Genomic DNA, 21,798 nt, shown 5'->3' on the forward strand with positions numbered 1-21,798 from the left:
AAGCAATGCAGCGGGATGCATTGGATTGCAGGCGCCCTTCTGGGTCTGGGACGTAGGGGACTTCATGCAGGGACCGAAGAGGTGGGCCCGGGAGCAAAGGGCAGCCCGCGGCTGGCAGCCAGAAGGGCGGCAGCGACCTCCACCCTGCAGCTTCCAGGCACTGGACCCTGCCCAGCACCTGCATGCCTGGAAAACGGATTCTTCCCAGAGCCTGCACGTAGCGAGCCAGCCTGGGTGACAGCGTACCTCCAGCCTTGGGAGACCCTCAACAGACAACTTGGCGTTTCTGAACTGCGCTCCGGAAACGCAGAACGGGGAGCTGGTGAGTGCGTGTCGCTTGAAGCTGCTCAGCCTCTGGCGCTTTGTTACAGCAGCCACAGAAAACGGATGCAGGTGCATGTCCCGTAACGGTGGCACGCTGCCCATTGGCTTCGGGGGGTTTTGCCCCTTATGACACAAAATACGATCTGCGGCCCAGCTGCGTGTGTCTCCTGGGGGTTTGTTAGAAATGCAGAGCTTTGGGCCACGTGCAGACGTGTTGATTTGAAATCTGGGTTCGGACGGGGTGGCCAGGTAATTTCTCGCGCACGCGAATGCTACCTGTCTCCATGCAGAAATCCAAGGAAAACAACTTATTTCTTACTTAGCAACGTGATGAGAGGTTTCCAAAAATCAGATAAAATGCATCTCTTAGCGACCCCACCAAGGAAACAGCGGCCTGTGCAACGTTCCGGAACCTTCGTCTGTGTGAAGCCCTGGACACGCCTGTGATGCTCGAGGCCTCCTCCCCTGCTGGCACGTCTAGGGTTACCGCGATGCCGGCAGCAGCATGCCTGGGAACCGGATCGACTGCAGCCCGGATCCTGGCATTTTCATTCAGTTCGAAAGTCGGTGTTGTGTGTGAACGCTGACCCGGGCAGCACAGGGCAGCAGCTGCTGGCGAGGACTTACGCCACCATCAGAAGTCGGGGCTGAGACGTTTGTAGAACGTGGACACAGGCCGCGGGCCTCCGTTGGCCTCGGGATCCCACCCCTTAAACCCGGGGTGACCAGTTGTCTTTGACAGCTGGCCTGGGGCCTCGCTGGCACGTTAGTGATCCATCTGTCTTCCTCCCAGTCGGGGGTATCTCGTCGTTACAAGACCGTCCATCCTTCTCTGCCCCCCAGATCCTTCATCTCCGGCCTGGCCGTGTCCTCGGCCCCGATGTTGTCCTACTCGACTCGACATCAGCCCACGTTTCTCCGCCCTGAGTTGTTGTCTCTGCTGAGCACTGCACCAAGCAGGCAGGTTCCCGGTGAACTGGCCTTTCTTTCTTTTTTTCTTTTCTTTTCTTTCTTTCTTTTTTTTTTTTTTTGAACTGGCCTTTCAACCACCGTGATTGTCAGGGATGAAGCTAACATGCCGCTTTGATCCAGCTTTCTAAGACGTACCGTTTTCCTAATTACACTTTCCCAGAGGCAAACCCAGATGGATGTCAGAACGAAAATAAACGGAATGTGGCTCAACTGAGTGCAACTCTAATGACTAACACAGGTAAATTGGGGATTAATCTATTGAACAAAGACCCCCTCTAATGCATCGAGAGGGTGTTCATTGGATACGAAACTATTCTACGATTTCAAATGTTGTAAACTGCCTGCTGATTTTTTTTCTTACAGTAAACAAATGGTGTTGCTTAAATCTTCACATTTATAGAAATAGAAATGGAGTGTCGTTATGCTCCTACTGTGATGAAGAGGATAGTCCTGTTGTGGTGAAGATTATATGCTCTGTGGATGATGATTTAAGTGTATGAACAAATACTCAAGATGCAGCTTGTCGGGAGCTGTCCTGGATGCATTTAGTAAACACTGGGACGAAAATGTGTGCTTTAAAAAAAAAAAAGAAAGAAAGAAAATGTGTGCCTTTGAGTGCTTGGGGTGGGAGGTGTAGTTATCAGGGAATTTTTTTTTAATTAATTAATTAATTATTTATTTATTTATTTATTTATTTATTTATTCATGAGAGACACAGAGAGAGAGAGACAGAGAGGCAGAGACACAGGCAGAGGGAGAAGCAGGCTCCATGCAAGGAGCCCGACTCGGGACTCGATCCCGAGACTCCAGGATCATGCCCTGGGTTGAAGGTGGCGCTAAACCGCTGAGCCACCGGGGCTGCCCTTATCAGGGAAAGTTAAATCATGCCACAGTGAAAAGCAAAAATATTTATGACTTCTGTTCATTAATGCACAACATTCACGGAGTGAGGAGGTCAGTTGTGGAGAAGGTAGTTGTGACACATGACAAAGAAAAGACTTATATACTGGATATATAAAGAACACCTTTAAATCAATACCAGATATGCAGAAAACACAGTTGAAAAGATGTAGTGAATAAGCACCTTGAGAGGATACCATCTAAATAACCAAAAATTAAAGCTTCTCGAATTTATTAACCATCAGGAGAATGCAAACTGAGCCCACAGGATGGTCACTACACAACCTCCAGGAGTTGCTAAAATGGAAAAGACCGACAATGTTAAGTGTTGGTGAAGATGTGGACCAACTAGAACTCTTATGGGTGTGCACACCGGTTGGCCCATAAAACGGAGAGCACCTGCCAAAGCGCGGTGCATGCACAGCCTGTGGCTTAGCAATTCCAGTCTAAGAAACCACACATTTGTTTACTGTCCATGCAGAAAAGAATGTGTGTTTTTTGATGCAAAAAAAAAAAAAAAAAAAAAAAAAAAAAAAAAAGAATGTGTGTTTTTTTTTTAAGATTTTATTTATTTATTCATGAGAGACACAGGCAGAGGGAGAAGCAGGCTCCCCGGATCATGCCCTGAGCCAAAGGCAGACGCTCAACCGCTGAGCCACCCAGGTATCCGAAAAGAATGTTTTTTTGTTTTTTTGTTTTTTAGCAGCACTGTTTGTAATCATCTCACCCAGGGAACAGCCCAAATGGCCATGTACAATAAACTAAAGAGGAAAATGTTGAAGACGTCTTGATAAAGCAAGTGTCCTTTGGGCTCAGTATTGAAGAATGTGTTGAATTACATCCCCGATCCCGTCTGAGATTGCTTCGGCTCATTTTACACCATGCATTTTATTTTTGTTCACCATATGTCTTAGCACCCTGAACTTATTTCTTTATGTTCCTGGCTATTTGTCAGTATATTTTCCATGCCTGACCCCCAGGGCCCAGCCCAGAACAGATGCCTGTAGACACATGAGTGCGTGTCTGGAGGGCAGCCTGGGTGGCTCAGCGGTTTAGCACCTGCCTTCCACCCAGGGTGTGATCCTGAGGTCCCGGGATCGAGTCCCACGTCGGGCTCCCTGCATGGAGCCTGCTTCTCCCTCTGCCTGTGTCTCTGCCTCTCAGGAATAAATAAATAAAATCTTAAAAAAAAAAAAAAAAAAAAAACTTTCTTTAAAAAAAAAAAAATGAGTGCCTGTCTGCTAGAAAAGAAAAAAGAAAAAAAAACCTCTGACAAAACAACCTTTCAGACAGTGGAAGCATCGCCTGGTATTTTCCCCTTTCAGGTTTATTTAAAGGGTCGTTTGCAAACTTTAAAAAGAAGATTTAATTACAAGAGAGAATATCTGCTATGTGATGTTTCTGTCACTTATGTTGACTACTTGGGTTTGGCTGCTGAGGAAGAGAAGTGGGTTCTGGAGAACGGGAATTGAAACTCTCTCATCCGCATTTGAAAGACATTGCTAACTGGAGGTAAGAGGCACCCCAGAAAGCTACGTCCTTGGCCATCCCTCTTGACCTCTATTTACATCTTCTAAGAGGCCGACTCTTCAGTGGAGGACCCTCCTGTCTGAAAACTTGTGTTATTCTTCACAGTTTGCTAAGAAATCCAGCTCTCTGAAGAGGAGGGGATGATACCGATCGCTGGTTCTTAAATAATAATACTGTCATAACAAAGAGCCTTAAGCTGTCTCCTCTAGAGAGGCAGAATTCATAACCCTGACATAAAAATACCTTTTTTTTTTTTTAGAGAATCTTTGCAAAGAATACTTGTGTTTAATTTGAGACATAAAAATGCCTTTTTTTTTTTTTTTTTTTTTTTTTGAGAAATCCTTGTGTAGAATCCTTGTATTTAATCCCTGGGTATAACAACAAAAAAAAAGAGGAAGTGAGTGATGCTTTATATCTTGTCATAGCTGAGCCCTCGTCCCCAGACTTTGACTTTTGGTCTCTCTGCTCATCTTCTTCTCCGACGTGGTCAGGAGGGGCTGTGATCCCCCACCCTGGATTATGCATTTCAGGAGGTCACATGCAGGGGAAGAGCCTTTGTTCTGCATGGAAAGCAGGCATAAGCTTAACCTGGAGCACAAGTAGCCTGGATTCTTGCTATTTCTGGAATTCCTGCTGTGGCTCCTGACCCTGGGCAAGTGGATGAAGTCTTCTGACCTGGTCACTGAACGTGCATAAATAAGATACTGTACTAAAGGGTCTGTGTCCATTTTTGACATTTGCCTGCTGGCAGCTTTTAAGGAGAAGGCCTCCCCCTGGTCCTACCTGCAAACAAGATGATGAGAATGCCGCAGGGGCAGCCTCCGTGGGCAAGGGTGGGAGGTTTACGCTGTGCAAGCCCCAGCCTGTGTCAGGAACCATCGGGCCAACCCCGTGCCCTGCCCAGCGGGGAGCTCAGCTGCCTCTTTCCATCCTCTCTAGAGCCATTTTGTACCAGTTTGGGAGCCTGCCCTGCTCTCCCCCGGAAAGATTACTCATTACATGAGTAATGAATCTTTTCATATATTCTTGGTGCTTGTGCTGTTACCAATCTTGACCTCTAAACCAAGTTGTGAGTAAAAGGGAGTCCAACCCACCCCCGTGGAAAGACTCTAACAGATGCTGAGTCTCAGCCGTGAGCAATAATAATACCACGGAAGAGGCCAGGATTCTGCACAACAACTAAAGCTTCGCTTCTTTGAGCCAAAAATGCACTCGCCCATCATTCGTTGAGTAACAGGCTTCCTGTAGACTTTCCAGGAGTGACATATTTTATTTACTGCCCTTTCCTTAGATGCTACGTACATGGAATTTGGGGCCTGACGCGATTCTCTCCCCTCTGAGCTGCCACAGTGTTGTGCTTGTCGGTGCCTTGAACGATTGATTGCGCTCTTCCTCCTATTACAGTTGTGTGGGTGTGCTGCCTTGCTTTGGCCAGTGGGGTTATCGGCGCATTAGGAAACAGTGCCTGACACAATCCGTGTTCAGGGAACGTGTGAATGAAGCCATTTTGAACCCCAATAGCAGGGGTGTGATGGACGCACAATGCTATTCAATTTGCACCAAGCACAAGTACACGTTGAAGCATTTATACCCCCCGTCCTGAGCCGCCGTAGCAGAGATGTGATAAAAGCACAGCGCTGTGTTGTTTTTGTTGTTTTTGGTTTTTTTTTGCACCAAGCTTTTATGAGTACACACTTAAGAGGGTCAAACACGCTTTTCCTTGCTAAACCACTGCATCATCGGCCCACTGTACAAGATCACATTTTCTCGTTCGCTGATATGGGACAAAGGAGAGAAGGAGCCTTGAATATGGCATACCCAAGTGTCTTGGGGAAATGCTTACCATACCAACCTCTTATTCATGGAGCTGTTAATACGTGCTGCCCATTTTGCCAGGCTCATTGCACGTAGTAATTCAGGTGACCATTTCAACAATAACCATAAAGAACACATCACTTTAACCCCCTTGTGCAGATCTGTGAAACTGAGGACCAGTGACGCTAAGGGGGTGTGAAGGTTACATGATGGTACAATGGGATGCCAGGCACGTGAACCTAGGGGCTCTCCCTATAGACGATGTACACTCTTAGTGGCTTCACTGGTCAACCTTTTATCAGACTCTAAGCTGGCTCCTAATGTCCTCCACTGCTAGAATCCACACCCTCATGTAATTACCTTGTGTTACGTGTGGGAAGGACCTGAGACTCACTTCACACCAACAGAACACAAGAGAGGAGGTTTGGTGCCACTTCTGCGATGATACGGCATGAGGCTCTAATTCCCGTATCACTTGGAGCCAGTCTCCTTTGCCGGCTCTGCAGAGGGAGGCTCCCATGTTGCAGACGCCCTGAGAACTGAGGGCCTTGTTCAGCCAACGGGAAGCTGAGGCCCTTATTAGTCCAGTTGTTCACAAGGTCTCCATTCTGCCAACAAGCCATAGGAGCTCGGAAGCGGTTGAGCCTCAGATGAGACCACTGCCCTGACCGACACACCTCGCTGGCAGCCGTGTGAGGGGCCCTGAAATAGAAGACCCAGCTAAAGCACACCTGGATTCCTGACCCCCAGTAACCACAAGGTAATAATCGTGCTGGTGGAAGCCCATAGGCTGACAGTAATTTGTTGCAAATATATACACAATGCAGGAGCATTTGTATGTTTAGAAAAACAGCATTAAAAAAAAAAAGAAAAGAAAAACAGCATTATCCTCAAAGCCTTTTATCACTGGCAATTCCATTGCTGATCATTTTTCACGTTCTTCTTTCCGTCTCCTCTCTTAGAGCAGTGCTTTCTAAATGATCCTACTCATAAGAATCACCTGGGAGTGCTTTTGAAATGTGCGCAGTCTCTACCCTTTAGGACACAATTAATTTGTTTAGGAGTCTGGGATTTCAGCAAGGTGCTCATGATATTTTTGTGCACAGACAGACTTACAAAACATGTCACAGATTTAGGGAACTTATCTTGACTTTGATTGTATTTTAGACTTCTGGAGAATTTGGAGTACCTCGTCTACAGTGAAGCCCTAGGACTGGTTTCGGTTTCGGTTTTTTTTTTTTAATAGATGCTACCCAGGCCATTTTTTAGTTTCGTTTCTTTTCTTTTTTTTTCTTTTCTTTTCTTTTCTTTTCTTTTCTTTTCTTTTCTTTTCTTTCCTTTCTTTTCTTTCTTTTCTTTTCTTTTCTTTATTTTATTTTATTTTTTATTATTTATTTTATTTCATTTTATTTTTTATATTATATTTTATTTTATTATTTTTTAATTAATTAATTTTTACCCACGCCATTTTAATGTGCAGTCAGGATTGAGAACTGCTGACTTAGGGTAAGCTCAACACAAGCATCTGGCAAAGATTGTCAAGTATCTGTGCTAGGTTTCCAGTGCAGAAGGGATATAGAGACAATTAATGTTCTAGCAAAAATGTACAAGACTGACTTCCTGAAAGCAAGATTGTCAGTTCATCTTTCAAGTGTACTTGTTAAAGGGATTGATTGTAAAATGTCCCAAAAGGTAAATGTATGTACAGCATACGTATGCTGAATATTTTTGAATATCAAAGTGAAAAAAATAAAAGCTGCCAATGAAGAGCCACCTGGCTGCCTCAGTCGGTAGAGCATGTGGCTCCCAATCTCCGGGTCATGAGTTCGAGCTCCACGTTGGGTGTAGAGGGTTACTTAAAAAACAAAAGCTGCCCATGAAGAGAATGGAAGAATTTTCTTTATAACATCTAGCTTCTAGAAAGGTGGGTGGAGGGCAGCCCGAGTAGCTCAGCGGTTTAGCACCGCCTTCAGCCCAGGGCATGAACCTGGAGTCCTGGGATCCAGTCCCACATCGGGCTCCCAGCATGGAGCCTGCTTCTCCCTCTGCGTGTGTCTCTGCCTCTCTCTCTCTCTCTTTCTCTCTCTCTTTCTGTGTGTGTCTCTCATGAATAAATAAATAAAATCTTTTAAAAAAAATAGAAAGGTGGGTGGAATATATAAATAAAGAATACAGATCCAGACAGGATTGGCTACATAATGTGTGGAGCCCTAGCACAAAATGAAAATGTGAGGCCCCATGTTCAAAAAGTAGGAAAAACACGCTATCAAAGGAATGAGGTGTAAAGCTGTGTCCTTTCTTCCATACTCTGTCTCTTGCTTTGTCATGGTGTTCTATATTCGCTATGCAACGTTGTTCTAAGTAAAGGAAATTAAAATTTTAAATTATTAGCTTGGGGATTACCATTCATCTTTCTGTTGCGCAATGTCAGTTTTAAATGCAAATATAAGAGCATTTAACTTATATACAGAACCACTGAAATTACCCAATTTATATTTCATCGCTGGTACATTCATATGTGTTTTGTTCTCACCAGAACAATACAAAAGGGGAAACCCTGCACAAAACTGTATCTTGCTTTCTTTCTGTGTGCACAATCTGCCAATCTGCCAATACTCCCACCACTGGTTTGCGGATGAGGAAGGGCGGTGTAGGAAAAGAATCCTGCGCTGACCTAGCTTTGTCTTTCCCTCAGTGTTAGTAATCTCAGCCCGAGTGATTGCGAGGTTCCACGAGAAAGGCCACGATGAGTTCCAGGGTTGTATTTCTGCGGGACGTCATTCGCTTCCCTTCTTTTTGCATTTGAAGCACACTGTGGTTCATATGGAAGGCATGGCCTCTCTGAGCTCTCAACACTCACACTTACTCCTTATAGATGTGACATGCTCACCTCGTCCTCACTTTGAGCCTCATGGATCCCCATCTGTTGGGGGGTCCCCCAGAACTCTGTGCTGTTGGAACATTGCACGTGCTATACGTGAACAGGGCAGTGAGGAACACTGAACACACATCCTGTGTGCATTTCTTCTCACATGCATGCTCCATTGTCCCATTGCACTTCCCTCACAAGACACAAGTACAAAGAAAAAAAATTATCAAGAATTTCAGTGAGGACAGCAGGGCATTAAACCAGCATGGGGTCCTGTATGACTGCCTCTACAGGTCCTATGCCGCGCAGCCAGCCCCAGAGCTCTACGTAGCGGCTGTAAGAACCAGAACACAGGGGATCCTTGGGTGGCGCAGCGGTTTAGCGCCTGCCTTTGGCCCAGGGCGCGATCCTGGAGACCCAGGATCAAATCCCACGTCAGGCTCCCGGTGCATGGAGCCTGCTTCTCCCTCTGCCTGTGTCTCTGCCTCTCTCTCTCTCACTGTGTGCCTATCATAAATAAATAAATAAATAAATTAATTAATTAATTAATTAATTAAATAAATAAATAAAAGAACCAGAACACAAAGGAAAGAAATGGAACCAATGGTCAGCATTGGCATCAGTCAGCACACGTGGCTTTGTTGGCTTTGAGACTCCACAAATCTGAGGAGATGGTCTTCTTCCTCCTCCTTACGGATTTTCAGTAAGCCATAGGCCCCATGCGAGCCACCGACCCTACTTCTCAGCGCAGCTTCTCCTGTCAGGATTACAAAGTGCGGGTTGAATCAGATGATTATTTGTGACAAAATATAAAGTGTTTTATATGACAGCGCAGATGGAGCCTAGGTGAAAGAAGCATGCACTTCTCTGATTTTACATCTCTGGTTATAGCTCTCAGCATCGGAATTTGGAGAATATTGTGTTGGGTAGAGCATGGCATAAATGATGTGCTCATTAAATCATAAGACAAGCCATAAGTTTTTATTTCTCTCACATGCTCATGTTGTCAAAATAATTCTGAAATCAGTTCCTTAATTGGTATCCCTGTAGCCTGACACCGTTATAATGTGTGGGCCACATTGGATGATGCGTCTCTGTTGACATCCTTCTAGAGGTTTGGAGACCGAGCAGACAGACACAAACACTGTTCATCTCCCTTACACCCCTAACCCCGTTCCATCCTAGCAGCAGTGACCCACACACAGAGCCAAAGAACGGACTGGATTTTTTTTTAAACACCATTAAATTTGGCTGCAGAGTTAAAATATCTTTTTCTACCTTGTCCAACTGGGTTTCCAAAGACGGTCTCAGCGCTTAGCGCAACTGAATTCATTTTGGAAAATGTGAGGACATTGTGAATGACGGAGGGCTTCTAAGGACGATATGAAGCCCGTCAGAAGCTTCCTCTTTGACGTTCCTGTTGACTCCCCGGCCCAGCGCTGTAAGGGCAAATACAAAATAAAAAAATAAGAGGCTTAATTGTCCCCGAGAAAAATAAGGGTTGAGATGTTCTCTCTTCCCTCTGCTTAGAATATTTATTGCAGAAAAGCGTAGATCCTTTTCCTCTCTTTGAAATCTATGTCTCTGCCAAACACACAGGATGGCGCTGACTCCCTAGTTAGAGCAGACTTGACCCAGGACATAGAGGCCTACATTTGTGCCTAAGTGTTTCATTTGAAGCAATGATTGCATTTCTGTCAGGCTTGGATTGTTTCTCGCTCGGCTTTCCTGGATATGACAACAAGTACATTCATCGAATTCTTCGTAGCGCTGTCAAAGCAGGCATGGTCCACTTGCCTGAATGGGCTCTTGGAGAACCATGGGGCCCTCCTCTCGGAGACTTGGCGAAGTGCTCATGAATGTATGTGCCCAATGCCTTTTTTGCATGAGTGGATTTAGGTATTTGGAGGATCTGACCCTCCCGGATGCCTAAGTGTGCCCGGGTCTGCCTGCAGATAAAGAAACAGCCATCATCCTTCTCCTTCTGACCTGCCAACGCTGTGACCGTCATTTCATAAAGATACTAATTTCTTAATGTCCCCTTGCATAATGCACCCTTCTGGGGCCTCCGCCTGATTTGGGCCCTTACACACCACTCAATGGGGACCATGGAGCATTTCTTGTGTGAGGCTCTGCTCTGGGCAGGTGCATGTGTGGCCAGCCATGGAAGCTTTGAGGCTGCAGTAGTGGGGAGCACACCGCAGTAATTATCGCATTAAGTCATGTCACTTTATTCAAACCCTTTCAAGCTTTTAACTGCTGAATCCAAGCTTCAGAACTTACCCTCTCTCCCATATCTGGATGCTTATGTAGAGTAAATTTGGTGAAGAACAAACTCATTTTGAGGTTATTATTTGAAAGAACAGTTGACACCCCTGCAAACTCAGACTCCATTCACAGATTAACCTTCTTTTATTGCCTCACGTTAAAAAGCCAGGCCATTGTATTCCATTAGCGATTGCTTATTGTTATTTTGCAACACTAATAATTAGATTCAGCTCATTAATATGCATCCCTTAGAATTTTTTTTTTTTTATAACCATGAGTTTTGCATTCATTGATGCACAGGAAAGAAAATGCAAACCCGAACTGCTCTCAGATGGGACCCAGGTTTAATTCTCTTTCCTGACTTCATTTACTAGGGAAGAAAAATTTCTCCTCTCACCTCTTAGGTTCATTACGTGGGCGTGTGAGAATTAGCATACGTGCTGCCAAAGCGACTGTGTGAGTTAAAATAACAAAAGAAAGATGAACAAGAGAAAAGGCACAGAATCTTTATTAATTTCTATGTCCACAGCAAGGTAGGAAAACAAATGATTTCACTCAGGGACTTATATACCCTTTTAAGAAAGATTATATACCCTTTGGGCCTCAGGGGTGTGAAAGGAACTAGGAAAGGGGCAGGGGGCCACTAGTGCAAGGTACAGGCTATTTTAGTAAGGTCTGTTTTTGCAAATTAACCATGGTGTCCACTCCCCTGTGATGATAAGGAATGCCACTCTTTTCTGGGCGGACAGGTGTGTGGTGAACGTCCTCCGAGGGCCATGTACGCCCTGCTTTTAGGTAGATACTGGGTGGCAAGTAACTCTTCCTGCGTTTGTTACTTCTCCATACCTGTAGCTCAAAATGATCCTCATGCCAAAGTGATGTATTTTGGGGTACCATATTCTGATCCCCTTCCCATTGTGTCTGCAACTAGTTGGAAGTTGTCCAGTTTTTATTCTTTTAATATTTAATATTCTTTTAAAGTTTAATATTAATCAGAGTTTTTCCCCGTGAGAATCTCCAGCTGATCCCACACCATGTATTAAAAAGACCCTCTTTCCCCCCACTTGAGCCGCATTCACAGTCTCACCCTAAATTAAGCGTGGGTTTCTTTGAGGACTCTCATTGTGGTTCTAGTTTTGAGCCATGACCATACCATGTTAATGAGTATGAGCTTTATATTGAGAGACTGAGTATCAGATGGCCAATGTCCAGATCAAATATGAAAATAGAGCTTGGACCAGCGCAGAAGCTAAACCCCAGGCTCTGCAGCAGTTGGCCTGGAATGCTCACGACCTGGTCAGTGTCTTCCAGTAGCCCTAACTTTTCTTCTTTCTTGCAACTCAGGACCAACCTAGGAAAGACAGCTACGCTCCCCAGACCAATCACCTAAGATATCCTGCTTCTACTGAGCATGCCTCCCGCTTCTTCAACCGACTGAAGAGCCTTGGCTTATTCTTACTTAGAGTGAGGGATGTCTTTGTTTATTTCCACAATTCTAAGTCCCCAAATGTGGTAGTGTACATCTTCCAACTTTGCTCTTCTTCAAGGACATCTTGTCTCTGCTAGCTCTTTTGAATTTCCATATAAACTTTATTTTTATGTTTTTTTTTTCCATATAAACTTTAGAACCAGCTTCTCACTTTCCATAAAAGTCTCCTTGGTGTTTTGTTTTGTTTTGTTTTTTGATTGGGATTGAATTGAATTGATATACCAGTTGGTAACCCTGAGTCTTCCCTTCCATGCAAGAGTTTCAAGTAGTGCTTTCATTTTTCAGACCAGAGCTTTTGACTGCTGTCTTCAGCATATAGACCCCTTAAATGACCAGCTCGTGGTGGCCAGTGATTGAGAAGCATCTTCAGGGCTGGCACTCCTCCATGCTAGCTCACCTCAGGGACTTGTCCTTCAGAGTACTTGAATCTCAGTCACCAGCACAGATCTGCTTAAAAAAAAAAAGTTTACATTTTATCTGTCATTTTCTTAGTTTCTGTACTGGATGGGGTTCCTGCAACATCCAATCGGCCATAATGCTGGAAATGGAACTTCTCGGGTTTAAAAAATGTTCTTTAACTAATGTTCCTAAGTTTTATAATCTATTAGGTAACAGCATACCATGTAGTTACTGGATTTTCCCACTATAATTTCTTCTTATTTCTTTAATACTAGAGCTTTAAATGAAAAGAAGTAGTTGTACTCAAAGCTACAGAAGGATATTTATAAAACTGAAGAAAAATTAATATCTGAATTTTCTTCTCAGAGGAAGTTGGCTTGGATTTAAATTTACTGAAGTATGTAGCAAAAAAGAAAATCATTTCATCTTACCTGTGTAACTAGAGGTAAGTGGAAAAGATTTCATAGAATTATTCTTGTAGAAAGGGCTATGCATCTCTAACAAATTAAAATTTATAGAGCCTACTGACTTTAAAATTACATTGCAAATACATAGAGATACACATAAGTTATTTTTAATTTAATGTTTTATAAAAATTTAGCAGCATTATTCTCTATAGACAAAGGTATCTTTGTAGCCCAGTGAGTCCCTGTGTTCCAGTAATAGTGGTGATTAATCCGATCGCTCAGAACATTACCTCTTCAATGAGTAATATCACTGTTATAAATCATATTTTCATATTTTTATTTTCCATTCACTAACTCTTCAAATATTTCTGACTTGGAGTAAGTACTTCTCTGTGTCTCTTACACAGCTTCTCCGTTAACTGTTGGCCATGGTTGGTAAAACTTGAAAACCGTTGGAGATGTCCATTTCACCTGTGTTGGCATTATTAGCAAGGTGGACATTCCAGCCTTTATGGTATTCTGTTTCCTTCCTTCTCCTTTCCTTCCTCTTTTCCTCCCTTGCTCCCATCCCCAGAACATGAGGCCATGCACTGGGTTGCTCTAAAACCGTGGTAGTTCTGGGACCATGTGAAGGAGCCTAAGGTTCCCAGCCAGCTTTGTCAAGACTGGTTTGTTCTGCTTCATTTCACGGGTAAAACCTACATCTAAATCTTGTGTAGCTACCACAGTCTCTGTTTCATTGGTTGTCAACTCTTCTTGTTCTATGAGCACACCGTGGGCATAAAGAAATCCTTGCTACGTCACGTGTCAATGAGACCCACATACTCCAGTGAGTGTGAACACGGGAGTGCACGCTTTCTGCATTTATGCACATGGTGCATAGTAGGTGTTATATATATATATATTTTTTAATTTTTATTTATTTATGATAGTCACAGGGAGAGAGAGAGAGAGGCAGAGACATAGGCAGAGGGAGAAGCAGGCTCCATGCACCAGGAGCCCGACGTGGGACTCGATCCTGGGTCTCCAGGATCGCGCCCTGGGCCAAAGGCAGGCGCCAAACCGCTGTGCCACCCAGGGATCCCCATAGTAGGTGTTTGAACAAATATCTGTGTGACAGAGAGATGTCATGTTGAGTAACTGTGGATTTCAGATCCTTGCATAAATAATTTTTTCCTTCGAATTTGAGGAAGGAGGAAATGCTTCACCATGGTCGATGTCCTTCTAGTGGTGGCTGTAGAGCTTGGAACTTCTCTTGCTTTTCCCTTATTGCCTGCTCCCACCCAATCCCCATGGGAAGTGCGGCGCCTTATCTGAGTTGTAAGGGGCATGCTTTCAGCAGCTGCAGCTGTTCCCCTTTCTTCTGGGAGTCAGCAGCCTGTGGGGAAAGTCCATCCTGTCTGCTTTTCCATGTTGTGGAAGGGAAAGCCTTAAAGGGAAGCCTACTTCCATCCAGTGCTGGCTGGAACTGAAGGCATGACTGTGATTTTGGGGTCAACACTACGTTGGCCCCTGAGAGAAACAACCTTCTCCAATCTCTGCTGTTTTGATGTCACTTTGGTCTCCATAAATCATTTTTTTTCTGAATTACTTTAGAGCTTCGATGGGGCAGACAGATGCTATTAATTGGACACCTTGACCCTCAAAGAAGTGCTCTGGTTTAAAAAAAAAAAAAAAAAGAAGAAGTGCTCTGGTTTTATGATATTTCTTTAGAATCTTCTAGTAACTACTCTAGAAGCAGAACAACAGTGAGGTTTCCATCCGTAAAACGATATAGGTGTCTGTGCATATTACCTGTAGTGTGCAAGAGGACTGGGTATGTGTGTGTTCTATTCCTAATACTCCAGTGCTTGTATTATAAAGGGTATCCAACAAAACAATTCTTGGTGCTGGTGCCAGACATGAAGCTCTCATTTGTGTTCCATCTGGAATGTTCTTTGTGTCTTTTCCCTTCCGTGTAACACGGTCCACCAAGCCGTACCCTGGATGCTGTGTTCTTTCTTTTCATTTTGCTACCTTTATTCTGCATGAGTCACATCTTTAAGATTCAATAAGCCTTAGAATTAAGAGTAAATGATATCAACCTTCATGAGTGACATGAAGCATTGTGTATGTCAGTCATCTAAATAGGGCATGACACTCAAATTATGTGTCCACAGAGGTCATAGGCCATTAGCTCTGGATGGAAGCACAATTTCTTTAATAGAATCAGCTGTGATTATGAATAAACTCTCTAATCTGCAGCTCTGTGCTGCTTTGGTTGAAGTCACTTTTTGGAACTGTTTCAAATCAGGCAAGTCTGAGTTCAAAAATATCAACTTGTTATAACTCTGGGATATTTACTATCAGATTAATAATTCCGTGACTGTTGATGAGATTCATAGACGTTAAACATTACAGGATTTGAATTCTCTTAATACCTGAGACTTAACTGACCTTCTTATTACAATTCCTGAAAATGATTTGCAAAGACTTTCTTACAGAGCAGGAAGTTAATTGCTTCTTCTCTTTTGAGAACCGCTCTTCTGCATATTTCTTTCTATGTGTGTCCTTCCAAGTTGGAGTTACTTCACTAAAAACTCGATAGGACTTCTGTCACTTGAGATGACCTTGTGAATCCAAACAGGAAAGAGAATACTGACATGTGATCATCTCCACACTCCAGACCAAGTGTATGGAAATAAAGCCCGGAACTTGAGTTCTAAGTGAAACCCTCATGTAACGCTCTCACATCCGCACTCATGGTGCGATGCAGGGCTCACAAGAATTCAGAAGAAAATGCTGTCTTTGGTTGCACTCTGATTTCATCTTTATCTTTAGCATCAGAGTCAAGTTTCCACTCATGTCTACCTTGAAGCGACCTCAAATGAATGTTTAATTACTCAGAACACATTTATCTGGACAGAAATGGAGCAAAATTTGGGGGCTGGTAGACAGTTCATTGCTAACCTATGACATGGATAGTTTTTTTTTTCTTAAGATTTTATTTATTTATTCATGAGAGGCACAGAGAGAGAGGCAGAGACACAGGCAGAAGGAGAAGCAGGCTCCATGCAGGGAGCCCAATGTGGGACTCAATTCCAGGGCCTCAGGATCACGACCTGAGCCGAAGGGAGATACTCAACCACTGAGCCCGACATGGGTAGTTTAGATACACATCATTTGCCTTGAGAAAATAATGAGGCTTTTTTATTTTCACTAAATAAATAGTGTCTGGCATACAATTATATGTAATGACTTATTTATGTTGGGTAACTTCTCAGAGAATTATTGACAAACTCACATCATCTTTAATTATAGAAAGTAACAGGGCAGCCCGGGCGGCCCAGTGGTTTAGCGCCGCCTTCGGCCCGGGGTATGATCCTGAGACCTGGGATCAAGTCCCACGTCGGGCTCCCTGCATGGAGCCTGCTTCTCCCTCTGCCTATGTCTCTGCCTCTCTCTTTCTTTCTCTCTCTCTCTCTCTGTCTTTCATGAATAAATAAATAAATTTTTAAAGTATACAGAAAGTAACAGAGCTGACATAGTCTTTGTATGCTTTCCCCACTCATTCCCATCCTATCTTTCCCCCAGAAAAATATGGATCCTAAATTTGGTATATATTTTTCATTATTTGTCTTTAAAATGTTGCTGTGGGTGCCATCTTTTCAGAAATAATATTTTGACTTGTTTTGCACGATTTAAAGCTTTACATCAATGGCATCATAGTGAGCATAGCCTTCTGGTACTTATGATCTGTGTCCCCCCATTTGTGTTAGAGATTTTGGAATGTTGGCCTATCTCTAGTTGATTCCTTTGATCTGCTGGACAGTTCTTTCATTGCTTGAATATCCAACATGTGAAAAAAAAAAAAAAAGAATATCCAACATATGACTTGGTTTCTCTGTTGATGGAAAGTTGTTTCCAATTTTCTGCTGTTCTAGGAAATGCCTCAAGGAAGCTGCCTATACATGGTTGTTTTGAACACAGATCCAAGTGGTTCTTTAAAATATGTAATTGGGAATGAAACTTTTGGCTCAGGGGGCAGGAACGTCCTTGTATCGCCCTATGGTATAGAGTTTGAACCAGCTTCTGACAATTGGACTGTGGCCGACTTCTTAATAGTTGTTGATCTTGTTGTGAAGAACACCTCGCTGGTGTTTTCATTTACATTCCTGTGACTATTGGTGCATTCAGATATCTTTTTGTGTATTTATTAGCTATCCGGATAACCTTTTCTGAGAATTTCCTGTTGATATTCTTTGCCAGTTTTCTGTGGCTTTTGTTTTTTATTGAAGCTTATACACGTACACAGATATATGCATATATTAGTGATGCCAAATATCTTCTATTGTATATACTTCTATATAAGTTGTGTCCTAAAATATATGTGGTTATATAATATGTATCTTAATTATATATTATCGATATAAAAGTTTCATCTGTTTTATGCACAAAAAAACAATATCAGCTGTGTTTTATGTGTTTTGTTTATTATTGGTCGTTACAGTTAAGGCTACGGAATTTATTGTATAATTTCGAAGTTATCAACACATCAGTCATTTCCTTCTTGATTTGTATTCTTTGTACCAGTTAAGAAAACTTTTACTACTCAAAGTCATAACCGCATTTTAATATATTTTCTTGTTGAAGTTTTAAAGTGTCGTTTTTTTCACATGTAGGTACAGTGGATTACATTTCCTTTCAAAGTAGCACTCCTTCAAAACCATCTGGCTTCCGAAGTATTTAATACCCATCCAGTGAGATAATTAGTATGCAAGACGTGTCATCAGAGTTGAAGAATGGAAAATAAAATGTACATAACAGGCTCAGGCTTAATCGCTAATAAAAGTGAAGATAATCAGTGTAACTCTAAAGTATCATTAACAACCTGAACAGGAGCACACATAGATGTGAAACAAAGTCTAATACAAGGAAAGCATTTTGATATCAGCCACTTGCCATTATGCAAGCAATTAGCGCTCCACCACAGCGAGCTAGAAGGGAGGAAAGCTTCCAGCTAATTCCACATGCAAATCCCTCCTGTAGAAGGGTTTAGGACGTTTATGCTGAAGCCTAGCTGGGACCTGTCTGAAATCACTTTTCGCTAATTCCAACAGAAATTACCATGTGATAAAATGCCTGGCTTCCCAGGTACCTCCTCAGTGGCCGAGGTGGGCTGAGCTGAACAGGCCCCTGTGACTTTCCTCCTCGTGCCTGTCATGTACGCTGACATTTTGTTTCATAAATTATTCTGTATCATTCTGAATCAGTTTACCAGGGTCTGATCGATGCCGGGTAAATAGATAAAAATTGTATTTTGGAGGCAGTTCAGACTGTATTGATCTGAGAGCAGAGGTGGTCGTATTAATCAATCAGGCCCTACTCTCATTTGCTATCTCAATCACTGGATGAAACCAGAGAGAAATATCCTGTCCTGAAGGAACACTTTGGTTAGTTTAGGTGTCAGGCAATTGTTATGATGTCCTGCAGGAGACCCCACCCCCACCCCCGTTACCCCAAACATGAGATGGCCTATAGCCAGTTGGGAAGATTAGAGAGAATGTAAGTGACTACAGACCTACTTTTTCTGTGCATGTTATTTATACAATTTTCTTACTGCAGATATTTGGTGCATTGGCTTAAGATATTTGTGCCAGAGGACGGTATCCAACTACGTGAGCAGGGGCCCTTAGGAGTTAGGGGTGAAGAAGGAACATTCCTGATACCCGGCATAGTGCCTCCTACAGCCTAAGACTCAGGTCAGATTCCCCCACCACATGCAGACTCTGGGCTAGGATTCCTGGGGTTCAGGGAGGGAAAGCCAGCCAAGGAGTGAGAACACAGGACAGGAAGGAAGAGAGGGCCCAGAGAATGTGACTTCTGCAAAATCCCAGCCTCAGCCCGGCTTCTGGAGGGCCCTGCAGCAGAAACAGTGACTTCGTGGTTTTGTTTTTCCTTCACCTCTAAGGTCTGGGAGATGAGCATTCATCTTTACCCTGTATGCAAGTGCTGGCTACGATTTGGGATGTGGGGGAAGGATATGATGGAGATGCACAGAGAGGAGGGCATTTGGGCGCCTGGTCCTCCTTCTCTGTTCCATTATCCCAAACCCAGGCAGTCCCCTGAGGATGCTGCTGGAGGTAGGACACCCCAAAACTGAATGTCGGGTACAAAGAAGTGGGAAAAGATGTGCTTGCAACCTGCAGAGCCACAGCAGCATGGGTGAGCATGGACACTGAGGATTTGTTGAATTGGAAATCTGTCTGCCTGTAGATTCTGCAGCAATTCAATCGATGGCAAATTGAAGACTTCAGGGACAAAAAAGGGAGGAAGGAGGGTAGGAGGGAAGAAGGAAGGAAGAAAGGAAGAAGAAGGAAGGAAGGAAGGAAGGAAGGAAGGAAGGAAGGAAGGAAGGAAGGAAGGAAGGAAGGAAGGAAGAAGGAAAGAAGGAAGGAAAGAAGGAAGGAAACCCATCTCCAGCTCAGATATTTCTTGCCTGGAAAATTATATTGCTGTTGATGCTTTTCTCAGCAATCATCCTTGAAGAAAATTGCCTAATCACAGAATGTCCTTTTAAAAACAGATTCCATCAGCCATGTGTGGCTGATCGAATCTGGAGTTGGTAGGAGGGAAATTGGTTGATCAAAATAGACAGAGGGGACTTAATTTGGGGAAAATTATTGAGGAGATTTATGTAGTGGCAGAAATGGTTATGACTTGGAAAACAGCCAGAAAAAGCTGAATCAGAGGGATTATAATGTGATCAATACTCCAGTGAACAGGTTGCCTGAGAGTAAAGCAACATTCTGCGAAGCGCGGTCCAACAGCAATGACAGACCTTCGATTTGAAAAGAATTCAGAGGTGCACGATTTTTCCCCAATAAAAAGTTTTAACAAATGATCATTTAGTCGCATACTTGGATGGAGGTTTCACCTTGGCGCTGTTTTTTTTCTTTTCTTTTTTGTCATTACGGAATAGGAGCTGTCCCAGCAGCTAGAGACAGGTGCTGTTTTATTTTTCTGAAGTTCTGTTACCTGTTCATTCCTTATCAGCATTTCACACTGCAGGACAGGAGGTGGCAAATTATAGCTCGTGGGCCAAATCCTGCCCACCACCTGCTTTTGTAAATAAAGTTTTACTAGAACCGAGCAATGGCCATCCTTTTAAGTGTTGTCCGTGGTGCTGTAAGAGCAGAGATGTGTAGTTGCAACAGAGACCATATGGCCTCAAAGCCTCAAATATTTACTCTGGTCCTTTTTGGGAGAAGTTTGTTGGTCCCTTTGCATTAGGGTATGGGGAATTCCAAAATGCCCAGCCCTCGTTTCCTTCCTCAGCTGCGTTTTCCAATATCCCCAGAGAGTGTGAAAGGTCAGAATTGATCTCAAGAAAAACAACATGTTCTAATATCGAATATTTTCTTTTTTTTTAAAGATTCTATTTATTCATGAGAGAGAGAGAGAGAGAGAGAGGCAGAGACACAGGCAGAGGGAGAAGCAGGCTCCCCGCAGGGAGCCCAATGCAGGACTCCAGGATCATGCACTGAGTTGAAGGCAGATGCTCAACCACTGAATCACCCGGGGGCCCAGAAAACACAAATTTTTATTTTAATTTCAGTATAGTTATCATACATTGTCATATGAGTTTCATGGGTAGGGAAACAAATTTCTTCTGGCAAAGCTACAAACTTGTAAAAGCTGTCAGAGAATCCGCCCCACCCCGCTCTGGTCAGGAGATGGTACATTTGGGTCTTGGACGTACAACATTTAATGAGCATTTTCGCTTTAGATAATCTTACGTCTCCTGTATAAGCATGGTGTGATGCTGTGATTTCTGTAAGAAACATGTATTTGGTCTTTGTCATGGTTTCTGGCTCAGAGCTCCTAAAACTCTTGGAATTTCCTGTAAAGAGAGCTGCAGGGGTGTCTTTTGTAATGATAACGAATGACTTCTGGAATGCACCTGAGTCAGGGGGGCACCACTAACCCGGAAAACAACCCTGACTTGAGAGAGGGGCTGGAGGTTGAGTCGGTTGCCACCGGGCAGTGATTTAATCAATCAGGCTTAAGTGATGGAGCCTCCATAAAAACCTAAAAGGGCTGGGTTTGGAGAGCTTTCGGGATGGTGACCACGTGGTGATTTGGGGAGAGAGGAGCATCTGGAGAGACCGTGGAAGCCCCGTGCCCTTCCCCCCACCTGGTCCTACGGGTCTTTTCCAGCTGGCTGTTCCTGAGTTAGCCTTTCGCAGTAAGCCGGAGATCTAGCAAGGAACGGGTGTCTCTGAGGTCGGTGAGCCGCTCAAGCAGATTAATGGAACCGAAGGAAGCAGGTGTGGGGACCCTTTGGTCAGAAGCACAGGTAAGAGTGGACTCGCCATTGGCATCTGAAGTCTGTGTTTGGGGCGGGGGGAGGGTGCAGGGGGCAGTCTTGTAGGACTGAGCTCTTACCTTGGAATCGGGGTCTCTCACCAGGTTGGTAGACTGAGTTGAACTGTAGGCCGCCCAGCTGGTGCTGGAGAATTGACTTGCCGTGTGGGCAAGAAAACCCCACACGTTGTATGTGGTGACCAGAATTTTACATGATGTTAGTTTTCTTTTTTTTTATTTTATATTTATTTTTATTTTTATTTTTATGATGTTAGTTTTCTGGATTAAATATTCCCATTCTTAATTCGGAAGAGTTTAATTTTCCCAGGCAAGCTGGGAGTTGTCAGGCAGTTGGGGTCCAAACTGACTTTAATGCTCCTGGTGACCGTGGCATTCCAGTTGTAAAAATGATCAACTACTAACTGCGTTTGAAACATGAGGTGTGTACATATAAGTAAATAATGCGTCACCAATATGAC

General features: G+C 43.5%; 1 long non-coding RNA gene across 3 annotated transcripts; it reads left to right on the forward strand.

Moving 5' to 3' along the window:
• Window positions 1–755: 755 nt before the first annotated feature.
• LOC111094878 lies at window positions 756–21,301 on the forward strand. 3 transcript variants are annotated; one of them, XR_005385892.1, is made up of 4 exons: window positions 756–1,534; window positions 12,933–13,011; window positions 17,635–18,714; window positions 21,173–21,301. It is a non-coding gene; the product is annotated as an uncharacterized LOC111094878 (long non-coding RNA). The 3 variants fall into 3 exon arrangements; XR_005385891.1 differs by lacking the exon at window positions 21,173–21,301 and adding an exon at window positions 19,070–20,028; XR_005385890.1 differs by lacking the exon at window positions 21,173–21,301 and having other exon boundaries at window positions 17,635–20,028.
• Window positions 21,302–21,798: the final 497 nt, after the last annotated feature.

The sequence above is a fragment of the Canis lupus genome, chromosome X, assembly GCF_011100685.1.
Source record: "Canis lupus familiaris isolate Mischka breed German Shepherd chromosome X, alternate assembly UU_Cfam_GSD_1.0, whole genome shotgun sequence".
NCBI classification, from domain to species: Eukaryota; Metazoa; Chordata; class Mammalia; order Carnivora; family Canidae; genus Canis; species Canis lupus.